Here is a 21,361-nt window from a genome sequence, read left to right as displayed (position 1 = left end):
CTGACAGAGCAGCAAATACCTCAGTAACTCTGCCTACCTGTTTAAATTGAAGCAGCATTAACCATTAATCCTCGGACTGTTCAACTGCCGAACTAATTTTTCAAATGAAATAAAGAAGGCTTCAACATCTTTCTCTTTAAAATGTGGCAGATTTTTGACAAATGTGTATATATCTTTTTTAATCTCCATCCTGTTAACTTTGCTGATTAAGTCGCAACTTCTCAAGTTCAAATTCTCTCTCTTTTTGCTCAACTAAGAACCTTCTCTCTATTTTTCCTTTCTCTTTCTTTCTCTCCCTCACACACTTCTCTCTTTCTCTCTCTTCTCTCTCTCTTTCTCTCTCCCTTTCCTCAATCTGCCTTTGCTTAGCTACAAACCCTCTCTCTCTCTCTCTCTGTTTATCTTCTCACTCCATTTTCCTCAATTGTTAATCAGGTTTTCCTACCTCTACTGCACTGGTTTGTTTCTCTAACACACTGAAGTGTTTAAGTAACTCCCTTAAAATTTCAGCTTTACTCTTATCTTTGAATAAATCCAAATCAAGTTTCTGTGCTAATTCTTTTTCTTTCCTTCTAAACTTCCTTGGCGAATTTGAGAATCATCTTCAAATCCCAGCACCTGTTTAGCAATTTTAAGAGCCATTTCGCTCACTTTTAATTTAATCAACCACAATCACTGAAAGTAAACAAATTGCCTCACCCACATTTTAATTAAAGATCTCGGACACTAACCTACAAGTGTTCAAATCTTCTGGGATTTTTTGTACCCCAAATCTATCCAAATCTGTCTAAACCATTTCAAATCCTGACGACACGTGCCCAAACTGCTACGACATGGGGTAAACCCCCCTCGCTGTGCTACTTTAAACCAGCATCACAGAAAAGCTTTACCCTGTGTGGTAATCAGTGAAAATTTGAGAGGCCAAAAACTATCCCAAAGGTCACTATTTGAAGTAAAGATTAACTAATTTATTTCTTAAAGTATAAGTGGGAATAATTAACTAACAACTACTTACAATCCTTTATCGAATATATCTTTTACCTTCCTTTCTACAATACTAGTCCGATAAAATGCCCGATTACGATTTACCAAAAATTCAAATTTTAAAACTAGCCAACTGTCGAATCTTCTCTTTATATCTTCTCCTGTCTTCTTTTCTTCTTCTTAGGGATGTCTGTTTCACAAGTAACTGATCAATAAAGATACCTTTAAGAGAGCTATTTTTTCGGGCAGTCTACATGTGTTGGTGGCTTGCAGATCTCTCCCAACTGTTCAATTTTTCCCAATCTTATTCCCCAAAGTATTAATTGTGTCATTGGCTTTTAACATTGTCAATGTAGTAAATTCAAACTTGATTGGAGTTTGGCATTTTTTGTGTATAATTTCAGCTAATTCAAATTTGTTTTTGTCTCCAGGCAACCAGCCACACTAGCTGCTGGACCAACAGTTTACATTATATCTTGTTCAGAACACTTGGTGCTGTCAGGTCGTTCTGCTAGCATTTAACTTTCTTCAACGTACAGTACACCCACATCTTCATAACACCTCCCCCCCTTAAGAAAAAAATGAACCATCATAATGAAAAGATGGCTTCATTTCTTTTTCTGTTTTTTTAAACATGTTACCCTAACATACCAATAACTTTAATCTCAGTTGACCATAACTTCTTTCCATATAACTGTGTGTATATATGGATATATATATATATAAATTTAATAATTACAAATCTCACCTAAACTTTATCAGTTAAATCTGCGATAATATTCTTACGACCGGCAACATGTACAATTTTTAAATTAGAAATCTATAACATAAGATACTAACGAATTAGTCTCATATTCTTGTCTTTAAAGCATTCTGAGAATGTAAGAGGATTATGATACATGTACTCCACTGTCTCCGACACATTGTTCGTGATATACGCATTAATAATTTGTGAGGAGAAAGTGAGGACTGCAGATGCTGGAGATCAGAGCTGAAAATGTGTCGCTGGAAAAGCACAGCAGGTCAGGCAGCATCCAAGGAACAGGAGAATCGATGTTTCGGGCATGAGCCCTTCTTCAGGAATGAGGAAAGTGTGTCCAGCAGGCTAAGATAAAAGGTACGGAGGAGGGACTTGGGGGAGGTGCGTTGGAAATGCGATAGGTGGAAGGAAGTCAAGGGGAAGGTGCCGGGAGTGGAGTTTGGGTTGGTGGGGGTGTGTGGACCTGACGAGGGAGTCACGGAGGGAGTGGTCTTTTCGGAATGCTGATAGGGGATGGGAGGCAAATATATCCTTGGTGGTGGGGTCCGCAATTTTCCCCCCAGATGTGATCGACGATGCCCGACACCGCATCTCCTCCACTTCCCGCTCCTCTGCCCTTGAGCCCCACCCCCTCCAATTGCCAACAGGACAGAACCCCACTGGTCCTCACCTACCACCCCACCAACCTCCATATACATCGTATCATCTGTCGTCATTTCCACAACCTCCAAACGGATCCCACCACAAAGGATATATTTCCCACCCCTCCCCTATCAGCGTTCCGAAAAGACCACTCCCTCCATGACTCCCTCGTCAGGTTCACACCCCCCACCAACCCAACCTCCACTCCCGGCACCTTCCCCTGCAACTGCAAGAAATGCAAAACTTGCGCTCACACCTCCCCCCTAACTTCCCTCCAAGGCCCCAAGGGATCCTTCCATATCCACCACAAATTCATCTGCACCTCCACACACATCATTTATTGCATCCGCTGCACCCGATGTGGCCTCCTCTATATTGGGGAGACAGGCCGCCTACTTGCGGAACGTTTCAGAGAACACCTCTGGGACACCCGGACCAACCAACCCAACCACCCCGTGGCTCAACACTTCAACTCCTCCTCCCACTCCACCAAGGACATGCAGGTCCTTGGACTCCTCCATCGCCAGACCATAGCAACACAACGGCTGGAAGAAGAGCGCCTCATCTTCCGCCGAGGAACCCTCCAACCAGAAGGGATGAACTCAGATTTCTCCAGTTTCCTCATTTCCCCTCTCTCCACCTTGTCTCAGTCAAATCCCTCGAACTCAGCACCGCCTTCCTAACCTGCAATCGTCTTCCTGACCTCGCCGCCCCCACCCCCATTCCGGCCTATCACCCTCACCTTAACCTCCTTCCACCTATCACATTTCCAACGCCCCTCCCCCAAGTCCCTCCTCCCTACCTTTTATCTTAGCCTGCTGGACACACTTTCCTCATTTTTAAAAATTTGTGAGGCCAGTCCCAAACTCAGTAGTTCTTTTTCAATTGTGGAGTATTTCCTCTGGTGGATGTTGATCTTCTTTGAAAAGTAACCAACTGACCAAACACTTGGTGCTGTCAGGTAGTTCTGCTAGCTTTTACAATACACCCACATTTTCATAACAGAAGGATGATCACTGGTTAACATAGGATACTTTCTCCAAATCTGGCTCCAGTCCCTACTAAGCAATCCTTGGAGTTCTGGTGAGACAATGTGTACAGACAACTGTACAACACATACTTTAACAAGGAATGTTATGAAATAAATGGTAAATTTCCAGGAGGTGAGGCAATAATGCCTGGATGTCAGGTGAAGCCATGCAGCATAGGCAGACAGCATGTCCTATGTCATTGATTGCACTGGGTGGGCCCTTCACTGTGCATCAGAGGGGGAATGTGTTGGATGAGGAAATTTCAGCAGAGAGAGAAATCCTCTGAGGAGATTGAAGAAGGACTAATGGTCTAGAACTTTTGAGAGACCAGAAACAAATTAATTGCCAGCTGTTTCCTGAATTGCTAAGCTTGATGAAAACTTACCACCTGCAAAACGTAATTTGTGCAATCATATCCAATCCTCTGCTTTTTGCCTTAATTCATTTGATTTGGCAGTATTTGTTATTCTAATCAGTAAAACAGTCAGATATTGTTTCTTAACGGCTACTCCCTTATGAAGACAATTAATTTATCACTCATCCTAAACATGCGTCTTATGTGAGACTGTCCATGACCACCCTTTCAATGCTTCACATTGCAGTGAGTTAGTGAAACTAGTCCCTTGCTAGTTAACTGCAATGGGCTATGATTGAGCAACTTCTTCACATCATATTGTGTGATGAGTGAAAATGAGCATGAGCTGGCCAATTGCATTTCATTGTTACAGTGTTTCTTTGAGATGGACAAGTATAGAACAAACCTTTCCTTTTGATTTGTGTGAAAACATCTCTGTCATAAGATGAATATGAAAGATGAACTTAAATGGAAACTTTAGGCCCTAGCTTCTGTCCTCCAATATACCTTTTGCCTAATGTCTCTGAGATTCATCTGCAGCTCTTTGGTCTTAATTCCAAAATTACAGTGTGAGCTTTTCTGACAATTTAGGCTATCTGCAGTTAGCTACTTTGCTGCTATGAGAAATATACCAATATTTGGTTATTGCAATGCAACTCATCCCTATGATCTCAATTTCAGATTTTGGAGCTTAAGGATATCCTATAAGTATACTTGGACTATAGCAAATGTAATAAGAGTGTATGTGAATATACTTACAAAATTTACAAAATAATTGAATAACCATGCTACCGATGTTCCCTCGGTATGTTTTTATCTTTCTCTCCCTTCCACTACGTTTAGGTGCAGGCCTGACTAACACAGCTGGAGTGGAGGAAGCCTGCTAAGCCCTGGTGAACTTGAAGACCTGGGCATTCGGCCCCTGCCATCTTTTGGCCTTGAGCACAAGATATGCTGGGAGTCTCCTGCCCAGGTACAGACACTCACTCCTGGATTTGAACTGCTACGGGCATTGGCATAACAGATGGTGGGAGGTGGAGGGGCAAGGCACCTCTGGAATGGCCTGAGAAGAAGTTGGAAAGTTGCCTGACTGTCATTCGTCGACCCCATTGAGCTGAACAGGTGCCTTGTCTCCAGCATTTCCATTTGTGTCAGAGACCTCAGGTGGTTCTTCCTCCATTGGAAATGCATCAGTGATGTGCTCACTCGGTTGTGAACCAAGTTTAGACTAGACAGAGTATCTGAGGTGATTGATTCTATGCTGTTAGAGGATACAGGTGAATGCCTTACTGGTGCATCTTCTGAGGGATCACATTCTTCCTCTTCAGAGCTGGTGCTGTCAAGGAGGGGAAAGGCCACAGCCTAAACATGGATGATGCTCTCTGGGTGCTTCTAGTGTCTGCATAAGAGAAGAAAAGTAATTTAGTGATGAAGATGGAGAAACATTTATGCAGAGCAACTTATTGGGTTGTTGGGTAATCAGTGCCTCCCCATCCCCACAGGAGTGGTCCTGGTCTTCCTTGGCCAGTTCTGCAGTGTATCTTGTAGTTGGTACATATTGCTGGCAGTGTGTGTCAGTAGTGGAAGGAGTAAATGTTTGTGGACGCAGTGCCAAACAGTGGGTTGCTTTATCTTGGTTCTGAATGTTGGAACTGTAACCATCTTGGCAAGGAGGAAATGTGCTTCTGGTTTACTTTTGCAGCTACAATATTTATGATTTTAGTCTTTTTCAGTTAATGGTCAGTAGTATCCCCAGGATGTTGACAATGATATGTTATGCCTTTGAATGTCAAGGGGCAATGATTGAATTCTCTGTCTCTCGTTGGAGATGATCATTCCTTGGCACTTTTGTGGCATGAATTTTACTTCCTACTTGTCAGCTTGGGCTTGAATGTTGACCAGGTATTGCTACATTTGGACATGTACTACTTCATTATCTGAGGAATTGCGAATGTTGATAAAAATTGTGCAATCTTCATGAGCATCCTTACTTCTGACATTTTGACTGAGGAAAGATCATTGATGAAAAAGCCCTTGTCAAACTCAGTGTTTCCTCCAAGTGATATTCAATATAGATGAATATTGATTTCTGGCTTGGCTGGGGTGAGGTTGGGGTATATAGGAATCAACAGGATTTTTTTGACCTGATGCGATGTTAGATGCAATGACAGATTAAGTGTTAATAACTCCCAGAACAACCCCTTCCTGCAGTACAACACTTTGCTCCTACATCTGGGTCTCTCCTGACAGTGGGCCAGGACATACCCAAGGATGATGCTAGTATTGTCTAGAGTATTATCTATAAGTAGGAGAAAGTGAGGACTGCAGATGCTGAAGAGTCAGAGTCGAAAAGGGTGGCACTGGAAAAGCTCAGCAGATCAGGCAGCATTCCAAGAAGCAGGAGAGTCAACGTTTCGCACATAAACCCTTCATCAGGAATGTAGGGCTTATGCCCGAAATGTTGACTGTCCTGCTCCTTGGATGCTGCCTGATCTGCTGTGTTTTTTCAGCACCACTCTTCTCGCTTCCCTATTATTTATAAGGTGTGATTCTGTTAATGGGTGCATCAGGCTGTTCAGATTACATCAGACTACTCTATGACACCACTCTCCCAATTTTACCACAAGCTGCCAGGTGCCTAGGTCAGTGCCAGGTGATCCATCTGGTTTCATTTCTTTGAGACATTTTAGCAGTTCAATACAATTGTGTGCCTTGCTGGCCATTTCAGAAGATAGTTTCCCTGTGAGAGGTACTACCTATTTCTCATTTCTTTCTTGAATGGAGATGTTAAATTTGCTTTTGGATTTATGCAGAATCTTGAGAATTTTGGAAAAATGAAACTAATGTATTGGCTATCTCAGCAGCCATTTCTTTTAAGAAACTAGCATAAACCTAAGGGCTTCTCAACTGTTAATTCTAATAACTTTCTGTTGTTTTAAACTATTTTCAGTTCCTCGCTCCCTTTCACCTCTTGATTCATAATTATTCACAAGATGTTCTTAATATGCTATACAGACTGATGCAAAAGATCTGCTCAATATATATTCCATTTTCTTATATTTCATTTATAAATCTCAGGACTCTTTCTTGTGGACAGACACAAACATTTTAAAGGCCTGTGGAAATTCATATTGTCTGTTTTTGAATTTCTAGGTAGTTTTCTCCAGTATTGTAATTTCTCCCTCTTTTTTTGGTGGTTCTTTTGAAAATATTCTGTCCAGTCTTTTGACTTATTGCTAATCTTCATGGAATTGTAATATTTTGAGTTCAACTTGATATTATTTGTATCTTTTCTCCTTAACATTCTTGCCCAAACTTCTTTCTTTCTCACTGGAGTGTATCTTTACTGATATGTAATCTCTCCTTAACTGTATATTTACTATTATTGACTTGATGCTGGGAATCAGAGGGTATTAGTAATGGGTTGATCACAGGCCTGTGACCATTGGTGAACAGCAGGGATCAGTGCTGGGTCCAGTGTTTGTCATTTATATAAATGATTTGGATGAGAATTTTGGAGGCAAGGTTAGTAATTTTGTGGATGATACCAAAATTGCTTGTATAGTCAACTGTGAAGAAGGTTATTGAAGATTGTTAAAGGGATCTTGATCAATTGGTCCAAATGGTCTGAGGCGTGGCAGATGGAGTTTAATTTGGATAATTTGAGGTATTGCATTTTGGTAAAGTGAACAAAGATAGGACTTAGACAATTATTGGAAGGGCCCTGCATAGTGTTGTAAAACAGAGAGATTTAGGGATTCAGGTACATAATTCTTTGAAAGCTGCATCATAGGTAGACAGAGTGGTGAAGAAAGTGTTTAGCAAGCTTGCCTACATTGCTCAGACCATTGAGTATAGGAGTTGGGATGTGAAATTGTACAGGACATAGGTGAGGCCACTTTTGAAGTACTGTGTACAATTCTGGTTTCCCTGCTATAGGAAACATATTATTAAATTGGAGAGGGTTCAAAAATGATTTACCAGGATGTTGCTGGGGCTACAGACATCGAGTCATAGAGCTATACAGCATGGAAACAGACCCTTTGGTCCAAATCATCCATGTTGACCAGATATCCTAAATTAATCTAGTTCCATTTGCCAGCATTTGGCCCATATCCCTCTAAACCCATCCTATTCATATACTGATCCAGATGCCTTTTAAATATTGTAATTTTAGCAGCCTCCACCACTTCCTCTGGCAGCTCATTTCATACATGCACCACCCTCTGCTCCTTATATTATTTTTAAATATTTCCCCTCTCACCTTAAACTTGTGTCCTCTAGTTTTGGACTCCTTCACCCCGGGGAAAAGATCTTGTGTTTTCACCTTGTGTTTTACAAACCTCTATAAAGTTATCCCTCAGCCTCTGACGCTCCAGGGAAAACAGCCCCAGCCTATTCAGCCTCTCCCTGTAGCTCAAATCCGCTAACCCTAGCAACATCCTTGTAAATCTTTTCTGTACTCTTTCAAGTTTCACAACATTGTTCCTATAGTACGGAGACCAGAATTGCGTGCAGTATTTCAAAAGTGGCCTAATCAATGTCCCGTATAGCTGCAATTTTGGGTAATCCAAGATGGAGGACAGGAGAACATTGTGGCTATAAGATCTGCTACCTCTGAGATATTTTCAGTACTGGAGCTGATTTCGTTGAAGTCTAGAAGCAGTAATTACTGTTTTAAAAGCTGTTCAATTGTTTTGGAACTTTGGAAAATAGATCAAAACAATAGCACTTCTAAACAGAGGAAGAGAGACAAAGCAGTGCCCACATGGGGAGTGACTCAAATGGAGAAGTAAATCTATGCAGCTATCTAATCCAGCAGTGTATCTGCACAGCCAAATGCCTCTGCTGTTTGGTTTCAAGTACCCTGGACATCGGAGCTTATCTAAGAAATATAAATGCTGACTTTGGAGATACCTGTGTGGGTAGCAGAGGAGCAGCTAAGTGGCCAGTCTTTAAAGTGTAATCATACTTTTTTTTTGTAGATCTATTATAGCGAGTAGAGTGGGTTCTTTTTTGATTATGTGGTTCTTATTAAGATCTGTCTCTTGATTAAACTTTTAAAAATATAAAACATAGCTACTAAGTTAGCCTGGAACAGTGGTTTTAGAGCAGTAAGTCTGGGCTATATGCTGGGTCTGTAGATTGTTAAGGTTCAAATATGGCCTTTAGTAGAGTAATGTGCACTTCCTATTGTATGTCAGTGATCAGGGTGGTGGTGGGGAGTTGTTTTTCAGACAGAAAGTTAGTGATCGGTGTTGTGGCATGCAGGATTGAACATAGGAGATATGATTACTAAGTTTGCAGGTCGCACCAAAATTGGAGGTGCAGTGGACAGCGAAGAAGATTACCGCAAAGTACAACAGGATCTTGATCAGATGGGCCAGTGGGCTGAAGAGTGGCAGATGGAGTTTAATTTAGATAAATGTGAGGTTCTACATTTTGGAAAGGCAAGTCAGGGCAGGACCAATCCACTTAATGGTAAGGTCCTGAGGATTGTTGCTGAACAAGGAGATCTTGGAGTGCACGTTCATAGGTCCTTGAAGGTGGAGTCCCAAATAGACAGGATAGTGAAAAAGTTGTTCAGTATGGTTTCCTTTATTGGTCAGTGCATTGAGTATAGGAGGGAGTTCAGGGTTTGTGTTATAAGGAGAGGCTGGATAGGCTGGCACTTTTTTTCAATGCAGCATAGGGGTTTGAGACGTGAGCTTATCGAGGTTTATAAGATCATGAGAGGCACAGATAAGGTGACTAGCAAACACCTTTTATCTCGGGTGGGGGATTTCAAAACTATAGGGCATATTTCTAAGGTGAGAGGAGAAACATTTAAAATGGACCTGAGGGGCAAACTTTTCACACAGTGGGTGATTCATATGTGGAATGAGCTGCTAGAGGAAGTAGTAGGTTCAGATACAGTTACAACATTTAAAAACTTTTGGAAAGGTATATAAAATAGGAAAGGTTTGGAGGGATTATAGTCCAAATGCAGACAAGTGGGGTTAGTTTAGTTTGGCCTGATCAGCATTGACAAGTTGATTGAAGGGTCTGTTTCCATGCTATATGACTATATGACTTTATGAACTTTTCCTTCAACTCAATGTCTCAGTTCTCTTCAGCCAGCTCGTTTTCCAAGAGTGTTTATTTGATATAATTTCTTATTTCTTATGTTTGTATTTTAACTGTAGAGTAAGAATAAAGTGTGGTTTGCTTAAACCGAGATAGTATGACCAATCGAATTACATGTGGAACACAGTACCTTACAGTTGCTTTTCAATAAGAAAATGTTCTGTTTTAGGCTATCTCCTTGATATATTTGAAAGGGGTTTGGTCTGGTCCATAACAAATTGTGGACTAGTCAAGGATAAAAGCCTCAAATTCCAGGTTGAGAGTGAGTGATGAGTGTTGGTGTTTTTTTTCCAGATATCTTATTCAGATGGTTTGAACAGGGTGTTCTTTGTGTAGTAATGACTCGCTCAGTCACAAAGAGTTTTTTTGGGGTTTGGAAGAAGTGCTTTCAGAATTGACAAACAAGCTGAAGTTGGATTTGCATGTGTTTGTGAGGAATGGGGAGATAATTGCAGCAATAATTCTGCATTTATAATTGCCACAAAATCATTGGAAATGGCTAAAATTCAATTGCAAATAAAGCAGCTTGAATATGAAAAGGAAATGAAGCAGTTTGAATTATGATTAAAAACAGAGGAAAAAGAAAATCAAAGACTAGCTCTGGCCGAACAAAACGAAAAGGAGAAGAAGGCTGTAGGAGGAGAAAGAGAGTGGAGGGAGAAAGTGCGTATTTTTGAACTTTGCAAGTTGGAAATGAAAGAGGAAAGTCGACTTAAAATGGCGAGGTAGAAAGTGTTGGGGAGAGTGATGAAGGGCAAACCCATTGCAGCCAAAAGCCTGGTGACGAACTGTTTAAATATGCCCAACCATATTTCTAAAGTTTGATGGCAAGGATATAGAAGCCTTTTTCATTTCATTTGAGAAAGTGGCTAAACAAATGAAATGGATGGTGACCATGTGGATATTGTTGATTCAAACAAGTTAGTAAGTAGAACCAGTGAGGTATTTGCATCACTATGAGAGGCAATATTTGGGGTTTATGATGAGGTGAAAAAAGCCATCTTAAATGATTAGGAACTAGTGCCAGTAGCCTACAGATTAGATTAGATTAGATTACTTACAGTGTGGAAACAGGCCCTTCGGCCCAACAAGTCCACACCGCCCCGCCGAAGCGCAACCCAGCCATACCCCTACATTTACCCCTTACCTAACACTAAGGGCAATTTAGCATGGCCAATTCACTTGACCTGCACATCTTTGGACTGTGGGAGGAAACCGGAGCACCCGGAGGAAACCCACACAGACACAGGGAGAACGTGCAAATTCCACACAGTCAGTCACCTGAGGCGGGAATTGAACCCGGGTCTCTGGTGCTGTGAGGCAGCAGTGCTAACCACTGTGCCACCATGCCGCCCACTAACATCTTAGAATCTAAGGAAGAAACCTGGTCAAACGTACATCTAGTTTGAAAGGATCAAACAAAGAAACTTTGAGAGGTGGATAAGGGCTTTGAAAATAGATCAGTTTCTGATGTCCTCAGAGAGATTGCTATTTTGGAGAAGTTCAAAAATTCAGTTCCTGAAGTAGTGAGAACTCGTGTGGAAGAGCAGAGTTCTAAAATTGTAAGATTAGCAGCAGAAATGGTAAATGATTATGAACTAGTTCAGAAATCAAAGTTTGTCTTCTAATATCAATTTCAATTTGTGAGGGATCAAAAATGGGGGAAAGAAAAATCCTCAGATAGTAAAGGATCAGGAGATCTCATTGAAGATAGTAAAGATAGTTCACCTCAGGTTAAAAAGAAAACCCATTGGGGGAAAGAGAAGTAAAGACTCTCTGGAGTTTTATTGCAAAGACATAGGACACATGAAGGCACAGCACTGGGAAGATGCATGTGGCAAAACAAGATTTTTTCATTCATGGATTGTGGTGTGACTGGCTAGGCCAGCATTTATTGCCATTTTGTGATTGCCCAGTAGGCAGTCAGCCACATTGATGTGGGTCTAGAGTCATATATAGACCAGACCACATGAGGACAGGGCTTTCCTTCCCAATAGGACATTAATGAACCAGATGCGTTATTTCGACTATCAACAATGGCTTTTCATCATAACAATTAAACTCCTAATTCCAGATTTTGTAAAATAGAATTCAAATTCCAAGATCTGCCATGGCAGGATTCGAACCCAGGTCCATAGAACATCACCAGGGTCTCTGTTTAGAGTCCAGTGATACTACCAGTGGACAATTGCCTATCTATAAGCCAGTAGGGTTTATTAAAGCAGTAAAGGAGATCCCGCTGGAAGCTAAAGAGCTGCAAAAGAATGTAAGGGCCTGGTTAGGAAATGGTTAATAAGGGACCAGATCTTTTAAAGAATTTACCTATGTGGATAAGGTTTACTCATGTTTACCATGATTCAGGCTTAGTATGAGATGAGGAGATATGTACTTTGGAAGGAGTATTGGTACTGTGTGGAATTTATGGTGTGAAGAGCAGTGTTCTCTTATATAAAGTGAGGTTGGAGAGTCCGACGAAAAATAGTGAAGTGTTGGTAGGAGTAAAAAGAAAACTCTCGGTTCCAGAAATACAGTTTATCCCTGGTAATAATATAGCTGGAGCACAGGAGGGAGTATTGCCTATTGTGGTTGAAAGGCCAATAAAAAATTAAGTAACTGAATTATTATGGGAAGTACATCCTGGTTCCTTTCCTGATTGTGAGGTAACAAGGTTACAAAGCCACAGGTTGAAACAGGAGGGAAAAGCAAAGAATAAGGATAAGGAAGTTGAAGTTCAATTATCAGGGACTATGTTTGATCAAATGGTTGAGAATAAAGAAGAACAGATAGAGGACAAAGTGGATATTTTAGTTTAGAGAAATTAACTGAATTACAACAGAAATATGAAAAAAAAACAGTTGTATCAAAAAGTGTACGCAGAGGAAGACCTTAAAAAGAATGTATTTTTGAGGAAATGAAGATTATCATGTATTCAAGTGGATAAAAAATCAGCAGAAGGTATTACCAGCAGGTGAGAGAAGTTAAATGTTGTGGTTAGCATATGAATGACCAGTACAAGGTCATTTGGGAGTAAGAAAAGCTCAAGCCAAAATATAAAAACATTTTTATTGGCCTGAACTGCATAAGGATATAGTGGAATCTTGTTGGACATGTCATAGATGACAGGTAATAGTAAAACATTAAGCAGTGATAAAACCAGCATAATTAATACCTATTCCTGCATTCGAAGAACCTTACAGGAGTCTTAATTGATTGCATAATCTCCACCCTAAAACAAAAAGTCAGAATCAATGTTTGTTGAACATAATAGATGTGACTACCAGATTTGCAGAGGCCATTCCATTATGCAGTATCATGGATAATAGGATTGTTGGGGAGTTACTCAATTTTCTTTCTTAAATGCAGACTGCTCCCTGAGAAGTAATCAGATCAAGTGTAAAATTTTACATCAAAATTATTCAAGGAATGCACCAACTGAGTCAACTAAATTCAGTCCATGTGAATTAGCTTTTGAGCAGGAGGTGAGAGGACCACTGAAATGAATTAAGTAGAAATTGGTGAATTAGAGTTCAGAGACTACTTTTTTTTGACTTAGCTCACTTGTAGTAATGGTGCCAAAACCAGATAGTAGCCATATAGTAGTAGATAGTGGACCTTTGCAAAATCAATGCAGTTACGAAATCTGATTCATGTCCTATTCCACGTTTGTATTAAGAAAGTGGGACAAGCAACTTTTATTTTAAAACTGAACTTAGTCAAAGGATACTAGCTGATACCTTTATCCAAAAGAATGAAGGAAATTTCCGCTTTCATGACACCAAAAGGATTTTATCAGTTTAAAGTTATGCCATTTGATATGAAAAGTGCACGAGTTAAAATTTCAAAGACTAGCCAATAACGTCATTTTGGACTTATCCAATTGTGTGGTGGACATTGATGATCTGATAAATTCCAATCACAAATGGAAGTAACATTTGGAGAATCTTGCAGAGTTGTTCAACTGACATCAGAAGGCAGGCATCATGACAAAACTGTCTAAGAGTGAGTTTGCAAAAGCCCAAGTCACATTCCTAGGCCATATCATTGGACATGGACAGATGGCTCCACAGGATGTAAAAACAAAGGTTATTGTGGAGTTTCCTGTGCCATCAATGAAACAGGAAGTCTGACAATTCCTGGGACTCAATGGGATTTAAAGAAAATTTGTACCAAATTTTAGAAGTTTGGTTACTGAACTAACTGACTTGTTGAAGAATTGCAGAAAATTTCAGCAGATAGAGAAATGTCAGAAAGTATTTGACAGCCTGAAAGCTGTGATAACCATTGTCCCTGCAATAGCCACACCAACATACCCATAGCTATTAAAGGTGGTAGTTGACGCGAGAGATGTGGGTGCCACTGCTGTACACTTGCAGGAGAATGATGAAAAGATAGAAAAACCTATTGGGTATTTTTCCAGAAAGCTCAATAGTCCACAATTGAGGAGACATTGCATTTGATATGGCTTTGCAACATTTCACTATTTATGTTGCCAATCATGTGTCTGACATAATTGTATATACCCGTTAATACTTTTGGAAAAATTGCAAGATAAAAGTACCAGACTGTTTAGATGGAGTTTGTTTTTACAGCCATTTCATTTGAAAATTATACATGTGGCAGGATGAGAGAACATAATTGCCAACTTGTTGTCACGACTTGGTGGTGGAAGAAACAGACTGAAGCGGACTGCAGTATTGAATGTTTGCAGAGTCAATGTAATGAATGCATATCATAGTGTACTAATAGCTTAAAACGAAAGGTTTTAAAAAGTGAAGCTATCTTTGTAGATTGATGGTTCTCTTTTTTTTATGGGGGGATGTGAGATGATGCAATGCCTTTAAAAGGTATACTTTGTCTTGGTTTTTTTGTGAAGAGAGGTTAAGACCGGTCTGTTCCAAACCAATTAAGTAAACTGCTTGTGAGATCTTGAGTCTTTTTTAAAACTTAGAACAATAGAAGCAGCATGAATGGGTGGGATCAGGCTCCCACAGAACCAGGGTTTTAGTTTAGCTTTCAGTAGTTGCTGGGGTGTGGAAGCTATTATTCTCCTCTCTGTTACAGCAAAATCTGGAGTTCTCTTTGTTATGAGAATTGCATATAAGACAATTTTTTTTACTGAATTTGTCCTTGCCAATGATGTGTTTATGGGATGTTACTGTCTTGGAACAGTTGCTGTTTAGTATTTTAATAATCTATTATTTTGTTAAGTTTTCTAATGGTTAAAGTTATATCTAATAGAGTTAAAGAATCTTCTTTCTTGTTTGTATTTTAACTGCAGAATAAAAATGAAGTGTGTTCTACTGAAAGCCAAGTAATGTTATCAATCAAATTGCATTTGGAACACAGAACCCTATTCTTGCCTTTAAATTAGAAAAAGTTAGGGTCTAGGCTATCCCTCGGATCATAGTCTCTCCTACTAGTGGAGACATCTTTCTCATGTCCACTTTATCCAGGCCTGTCAGTTTCAGTGACACCAACCCTCTGAAGAGTAATCCACCCAGACCCATTTCCCTCTGACGAATGCACCTGACACTATGGGCAATTTAGCATGGCCAATTCACCTGACCTGCACATCTTTAGACAATGGGAGGAAACTGGAGCACTCAGAGGAAACCCACACAGAGAATGTGCAAACTCCACACAGACAGTCACCCGAGGCTGGAATCGAACCTGGGACCTTGGTGCTGTGAGGCTGCAGTGCTAACCACTGAGCCACCGTGCTGATCTCTCATCATCCTCAATACTGTTTATGTCTGGTTCACTTGAACCATAAATAAAACATGAGGCAGATGGAGGGTAAACTTGAACAGGAAATACTTTATCAGGAGTACTCTCAGCTCCATTGTCAGCTTTCCACTGTCTTCCTTCATACCCACCTCATGACACCTGACCCGCTCTCAGAAACAGGTAGCACACACCTGAGAGGATGGCAATTCACATTTCTCCTCCAGACCACTGCATCCCTGGCCTGCACCATACATGACAACAATCCTGTTTGAGTCACCTCCACAACTGGAATCCTTTATTTTCCCCAGATGTATAATGCCAGGCCAACACAGTCTTTTCTTTTTAGAATACCCTTGACCTTGAGTTTTCTGTCCTTCTGATCACATATCCGTCTTGATTTTGCTGTACTGCCTTTTCTGTTCTCTTCAGGCCACAGGAGGTCAATCATGATTCTCAGCTGGTGCTTGAACATTAAGGATGCCATCAAGCACTGGGTTGTCCTGTATGGCATGTTCCTATACTTGCTGATAAACTTGTTGAGTCACTGTCCTAGCAAACCCTTCCTTTGTGAGCCCATTTAAGGCCTGCTCAAAAGAGTTATACAAATTTCACTGCCTGGTCATTTGTTGCAGGGTGATACATCACCAATCTCATGTGTCTGAATCTGTGATTTTACTCCTCGAACTCTTGTGCCACAAATGGTGGACCACTGTTACCCACAACTTGTTCAGGTTTTCTGAACCTGGTAACTATTTCATCCAGTCAGTTGTTTCTTGCTTCCACTGTTATCTACTTCATGATAGCCACATTGGGCCATGTCGAGTGGGCATCCATGACCACTAGTAACATCTATCCCTCCACTGGTCCCACAAAATTGATGTGTATCAGCTGCCAAAGTGATTGAGACACCTTACTAATGCACAGGATTCACATGATCCTGCTTTTCCCTCAATCTGGGAGTCCATCTTCAACCATTAAAGTTTCTACTGGCTATGCATCATGTTAAGGTCCCCTCTGTGCACGCGTTCTAGCACCTTTCATCTTCTTGAGGGAGGGAATATAGCTCTCATTCCCAACATTGAATACCAGCTCAATACGGACAACTGCCACCTCAGGAAGGGCAAAACTCTGGGCAGTTTCCATGACAAGTCGTTCCTTTCAAGATTGTGTCCACAGCTAGGATCAAAACTGGGCCATTTTGGATCCAACTTGTCTCCCTGGGAAAAGTATGTAATTTTCAGGTTCCAGTCGAGAACATCCTTATTTTTCTGACTCTCAGTATCTGATTTCATATCATTAGACTGACAGAGGCAGTGCCCATCCCTGCAGGTGTGCAGCTGACAATTGATGGTCGTCCTGTAAATGGGTCTAAAATGGACGTTAGTGGCCAGTAGTTTGTCAACAGCATGATGTGCCTTCTGAAAAGGAAATGAACTTCTTAATATAGATTGCAGTGCCCAATCCTTTCTTTTCTGCCTGAACATACTTCTCTGTCTTTGTTCATGACCATGGTGCAAACACAATGGGCCTCTCCTCTATGTTTGCCAAGATGGAAGTCTCTTGTAGCGGAACAAGCCTCTGTGTGTACAAGCCTCTTTGCGAGCCCCATCTGCAAGTAGGCCTCTAACAGATTCATTTCTGAGAACTTCTTTCCCCCTGCCAGTCCAGTGTACAGGTCCTCAATGAATGGAAGTGGCTATTGATCCACACACAGAGTCATGTTGACCTTAAAGTCACCATAAATCCTCACTGTGCCATCTGTTTTTTAGATGGGAATGATTGGAGTGGCCCATTTACTGGTGGCTACTAGTTCCAATGTTTCCAGGTTCATCAGCTGTTCCAGTTCCCTGTCCATTTTAGACCAGATCGGGTACAATACTGGAAGTGCCTTCAGACTCCTTAGTCGAGCCTCCCAATTAAACTGAAGTTTAATTTATATTCATTTCTTTTCCCCGCAGGATTCCCTTGAAGTTATTATTATACATGCCCAAAATCTCTTGCAGACTTGTTTTAGAGTCTGCCAGCCTATTAACCATACTCCAATTGAACTTTAATTTTTGAAAACAAGGCCTTTCACGTCTTTCATACAATCAATTAGTCACAGCTGTACCCTTAGCTGTACTCTTACCAGTATATAACCCTTCAGTGGCATCATTTGTACTGTGTATGTTTGTAGTGTAATCTTAGCAGGCTTCAGTAGTACTGCCTTTAACTTACTTACATATTGATTTGGGAATCAGCGACAACACAGCACCCATATACACTTCCATCTGTACTATCTTTCCCTCTAATTTGGGAAGAACCCAGAAACAATCGGCCTTACTTCATACCGACAGGTATTTACTCAAAACTTTGCTGACTCTGGGCATTCTGGTTTTCCCACAGATCTGGCTTAGTCCTTGTCTATTCCCTAGCTGGCAGCATGTCCCTTATGCCTTGTCCTCAGAATTGTCTCCTTTAGATACCTCTTCTCCTGCTTGACTTCTGTTGGCAATTTTGGGTAATATGGCCCACTCGCTTATACCTGTGGGACTGGGTTTCTCAAGTCTGACATGTTGACTCCTTGTGACCACTCTTGTCACATTGTTAGTATTCTATAGTTGCTACCGCACTCTGCTGAGTATCCATTACTCAGGCATCAAAACTTAACTGTGTTGCTTTGCTAGTGGTCAGTTCCATCGAGATAGTAATTTTGAAAGCTGCTGTGAAATCCAGGTCTCTTCTTGTTAATAGCTTCCATGAAATGGTTTCATATCAGACGCCACAAATCAATCGATCTCACAAAGCATCTTGGAGGAGCCCTCCAAATTTGCAATGTTCTGCTTACCTCTTTAAGGCGGCCAGAAATTGGGAGATAGATTCTCCTTCATGCTGTACCTGTTTATAAAAAACAAAACTTTCCGTGATCATTAGTGGTTTTTGTACAAACGATCTTCCCAACATGTTGCATACTTCTTGGTACTTCTCTGTGGATTTCTCTGGTTGTACCAGATTCCTTTGAATCGTGAAGGTCTTGCTCCCAATGGTGCTCAATGAAGTCAGCACCATTATATCTTCAGAAACTTATTTCATCCTTAAGTACACATTAAAACATTCAGTGTACAGAATCCAAATTTCTGTCTCTCTTCATCAAGTAATTACATTGATCTTATTTGGCCCGCCATTTTGTTTTTCCACTAGTGAGAATCTTTTCTGCTGAGTCTACTTGAGTTTTGTGACCGTTTACAGCCTGAGTCCCCTTGGTGAATGCTCCCTGTGTCAGCTGCTCTCTCACTGACTCTGTTAGTATACCATTCTTCCCTGACATTGACTGCTGCCCAAGTCCCCTCATGACTGCTCTCTGCAACAATTTCGTTAAGCTCCTGGGTGAGTACTCCCTGCTCCCAGCACATCATTCCTTAGATGCAGGGCCCAAAACTGCTTGAAATGTTCCAAATGTGGTCTCAGCAGAGCCTTATGTAATCTTAACATCCCCGCTCTTATATTCTAGCCCTTTTGCAATGCAAACTAATGTTACATTTTCCTTCCCAGCTGCCAACTGAACCTACATGTTGGCCTGAAGAGAATCCTGAACTAGTTCTCCTAAATTCCTTTGTGCTTCAGATTTCTGAAGTTTTTCCCCATTTAGAAATTAGTCTTTGTTAATTTGGTGCATGGCTTTTTTGCCACCACCTGATTTTGAAACTTGTGATAAATTGTTAGGAATGCTTTATTTGACTGTAATTGACAAATATTTAACACCGTGCAAAAAATAAATGCTGTATCTAAACACTTATTGACCTGCACCTAGGATTTGCTTTCACTCATTTTATTACGTTGTTAGTTACTCTGGATATAATTGCGTGCACTTATGTTGTGGTGACATTAGAAATGATTAACTTCCTTTCTGCTAATAGAAATTTTTACATGTTTTTACTTATTCCATAGCAATGTGTAGTTGAGGGGAGAGTAAACCTTTGTGAATTTGAATTTTATCATTTGAAGGAAAATTGTTAATTTAACCAATCTAATTTCTTGGAAATCTTTGCAATTTGTGTGACATCACGTGGTATTGTGAAGCTGCAGTAGTTTTGTAGTCGCTCAAAATATGTCTTTTCTTATTGTAGTTTGAGTAATTTTGTCATTTGTGTACAAATGATCTTGGAGCAAAATACTGATGCTCATAATCAAAATTCATTTTTATTTAAGAACATAACATAAGAACATAAGAAATAGGAGCAGGTCTAGCCCACTGAGCTGCTCTGCCATTCATGGACTCAACTCCACGCACCCGCCCACTCACGATAACCCTTAATTCTTTTACTGTTCAAACATTTATCTATCTTTGCCTTAAAAACATTTAACAAGGTAGCCTCAATTGTTTCACTGGGCAAGGAATTCCACAGATTCACATCCCTTTTTGTGAAGAAGTTTGTCCTCTTCCCTCTGGTTCTAGTTTCATACACCTGTGGAAACAATCTGCCTGCTTCTATCTTATCTATTCTGTGCATAATTTTAAATGTTTCTATAAGATTCACCCCTCATTCTTCTGAATTCCAATGAGTATCATCCCAGTTTACTCAATCTTTCCTCATAAGCCCACCCTCTCAATTTCTGAATCTACCTAGTAAACATCCTGTGCACCTCCTCCAGTACCAATATGTCCTTTCTCAAGTAAGGAGATCAAAGCTGTACACAGTACTCCAGCCGTGGTCTCACCAGCAACCTATACAGTTGCAGAATAACCTCCCTATTTTTAAATTCCATCTTTCCAGCAATGAAGGACAATATTCCATTTGCCTTCTTAATCTCCTGCCGTGCCTGTAATCCGACAATTTTGTGATTCATGCCCAAGGACACATTTAAATTATTACATCCCACTTCATCCTTGACAATAACTATTGGTCCAAAATATTCAATACTTCTTCAACATTTTACTCTTGGCAAAATGTTCCAAACATTCTCTGCCTTTCACATCTCTCTACAGACAGTGATATTGATAAATCTAAACAAATCTCTGTCATCACCACACATTAATGAATCGAAACCTGCAACCCATTGAAAAAATGAAAGACTTAACAGCAATCTAGGTTTGTTCAATATGTCGCATCAGTCGTATGACACTATGATCTTTAGCTGTAAATTCTGTGTCCTATGATTACTGCTCCAGTAGCTCCCTGACAAAGGAGCAATGCTCCATAAGCTTGTACTTCCAAATAAACCTGTTGGACTATAACCTGGTGTTGTGCGATTTTTAACATTGCAAGAGAAAATCCTTCAAAAATGCATTATTGGTAGTAAAACATTTTGGGCATGTCCTGAGGATGTGAAAGACACTATACATATGCAATCCATTTTCTTCCTTCACTGATATTTTTCTTGCCTCTGTCCCTATTCATTTTCCTCTCCTTACTACCTCTTGCTCTTTCTTTGTTGCTCTTTCTCTCTCTTTCAGATCATACAATATTTTACATTCATAATTTTGTTCTAATTCCTGCTCATTCTTTTCTGGTACACAATGATTCTGTTCTGGTGTCCTCTTTCTTGGTCCTCTCATTCCTTCCTGCCCACATTTTAGTTCACACTCTGTCTCTGTTTTAGTTCAAACTCTTACCATGTCTGAGTTTCTCTAGAACCTTTTTGTATTTATTCTCTTTCCTCTCACCTTCTTTCTCTGTTACACTTATTCCACTGTGAGAATGTGTATTGTTGGTGTAGAGCTACATTATCTACGTTCCAGACCTCAATAAGAAATTG

General features: G+C 40.4%; 1 protein-coding gene across 10 annotated transcripts in view; it reads left to right on the top strand.

The window, feature by feature from the left end:
• npas3 (neuronal PAS domain protein 3) overlaps positions 1-21,361 on the top strand; it is a 1,348,016-nt gene that overhangs the window by 150,113 nt on the left and 1,176,542 nt on the right. For 5 of the 10 annotated variants that reach the window (XM_087989958.1, XM_087989956.1, XM_087989957.1 and 2 more), the window contains one exon: positions 4,616-4,745. The exons of the other annotated variants lie outside the window; for them this stretch is intronic. The gene's annotated coding sequence lies outside the window, so the exon portion shown is untranslated. The remainder of the gene's footprint in view (positions 1-4,615; positions 4,746-21,361) is intronic. 10 annotated transcript variants of the gene reach the window in all.

This window comes from Chiloscyllium plagiosum, unplaced genomic scaffold, assembly GCF_037043375.1.
Source record: "Chiloscyllium plagiosum isolate Xiang-an unplaced genomic scaffold, Cpla_swu_hap1 HiC_scaffold_8, whole genome shotgun sequence".
Taxonomy (NCBI): domain Eukaryota; kingdom Metazoa; phylum Chordata; class Chondrichthyes; order Orectolobiformes; family Hemiscylliidae; genus Chiloscyllium; species Chiloscyllium plagiosum.
This window is presented reverse-complemented; position numbering and strand designations above follow the sequence as displayed.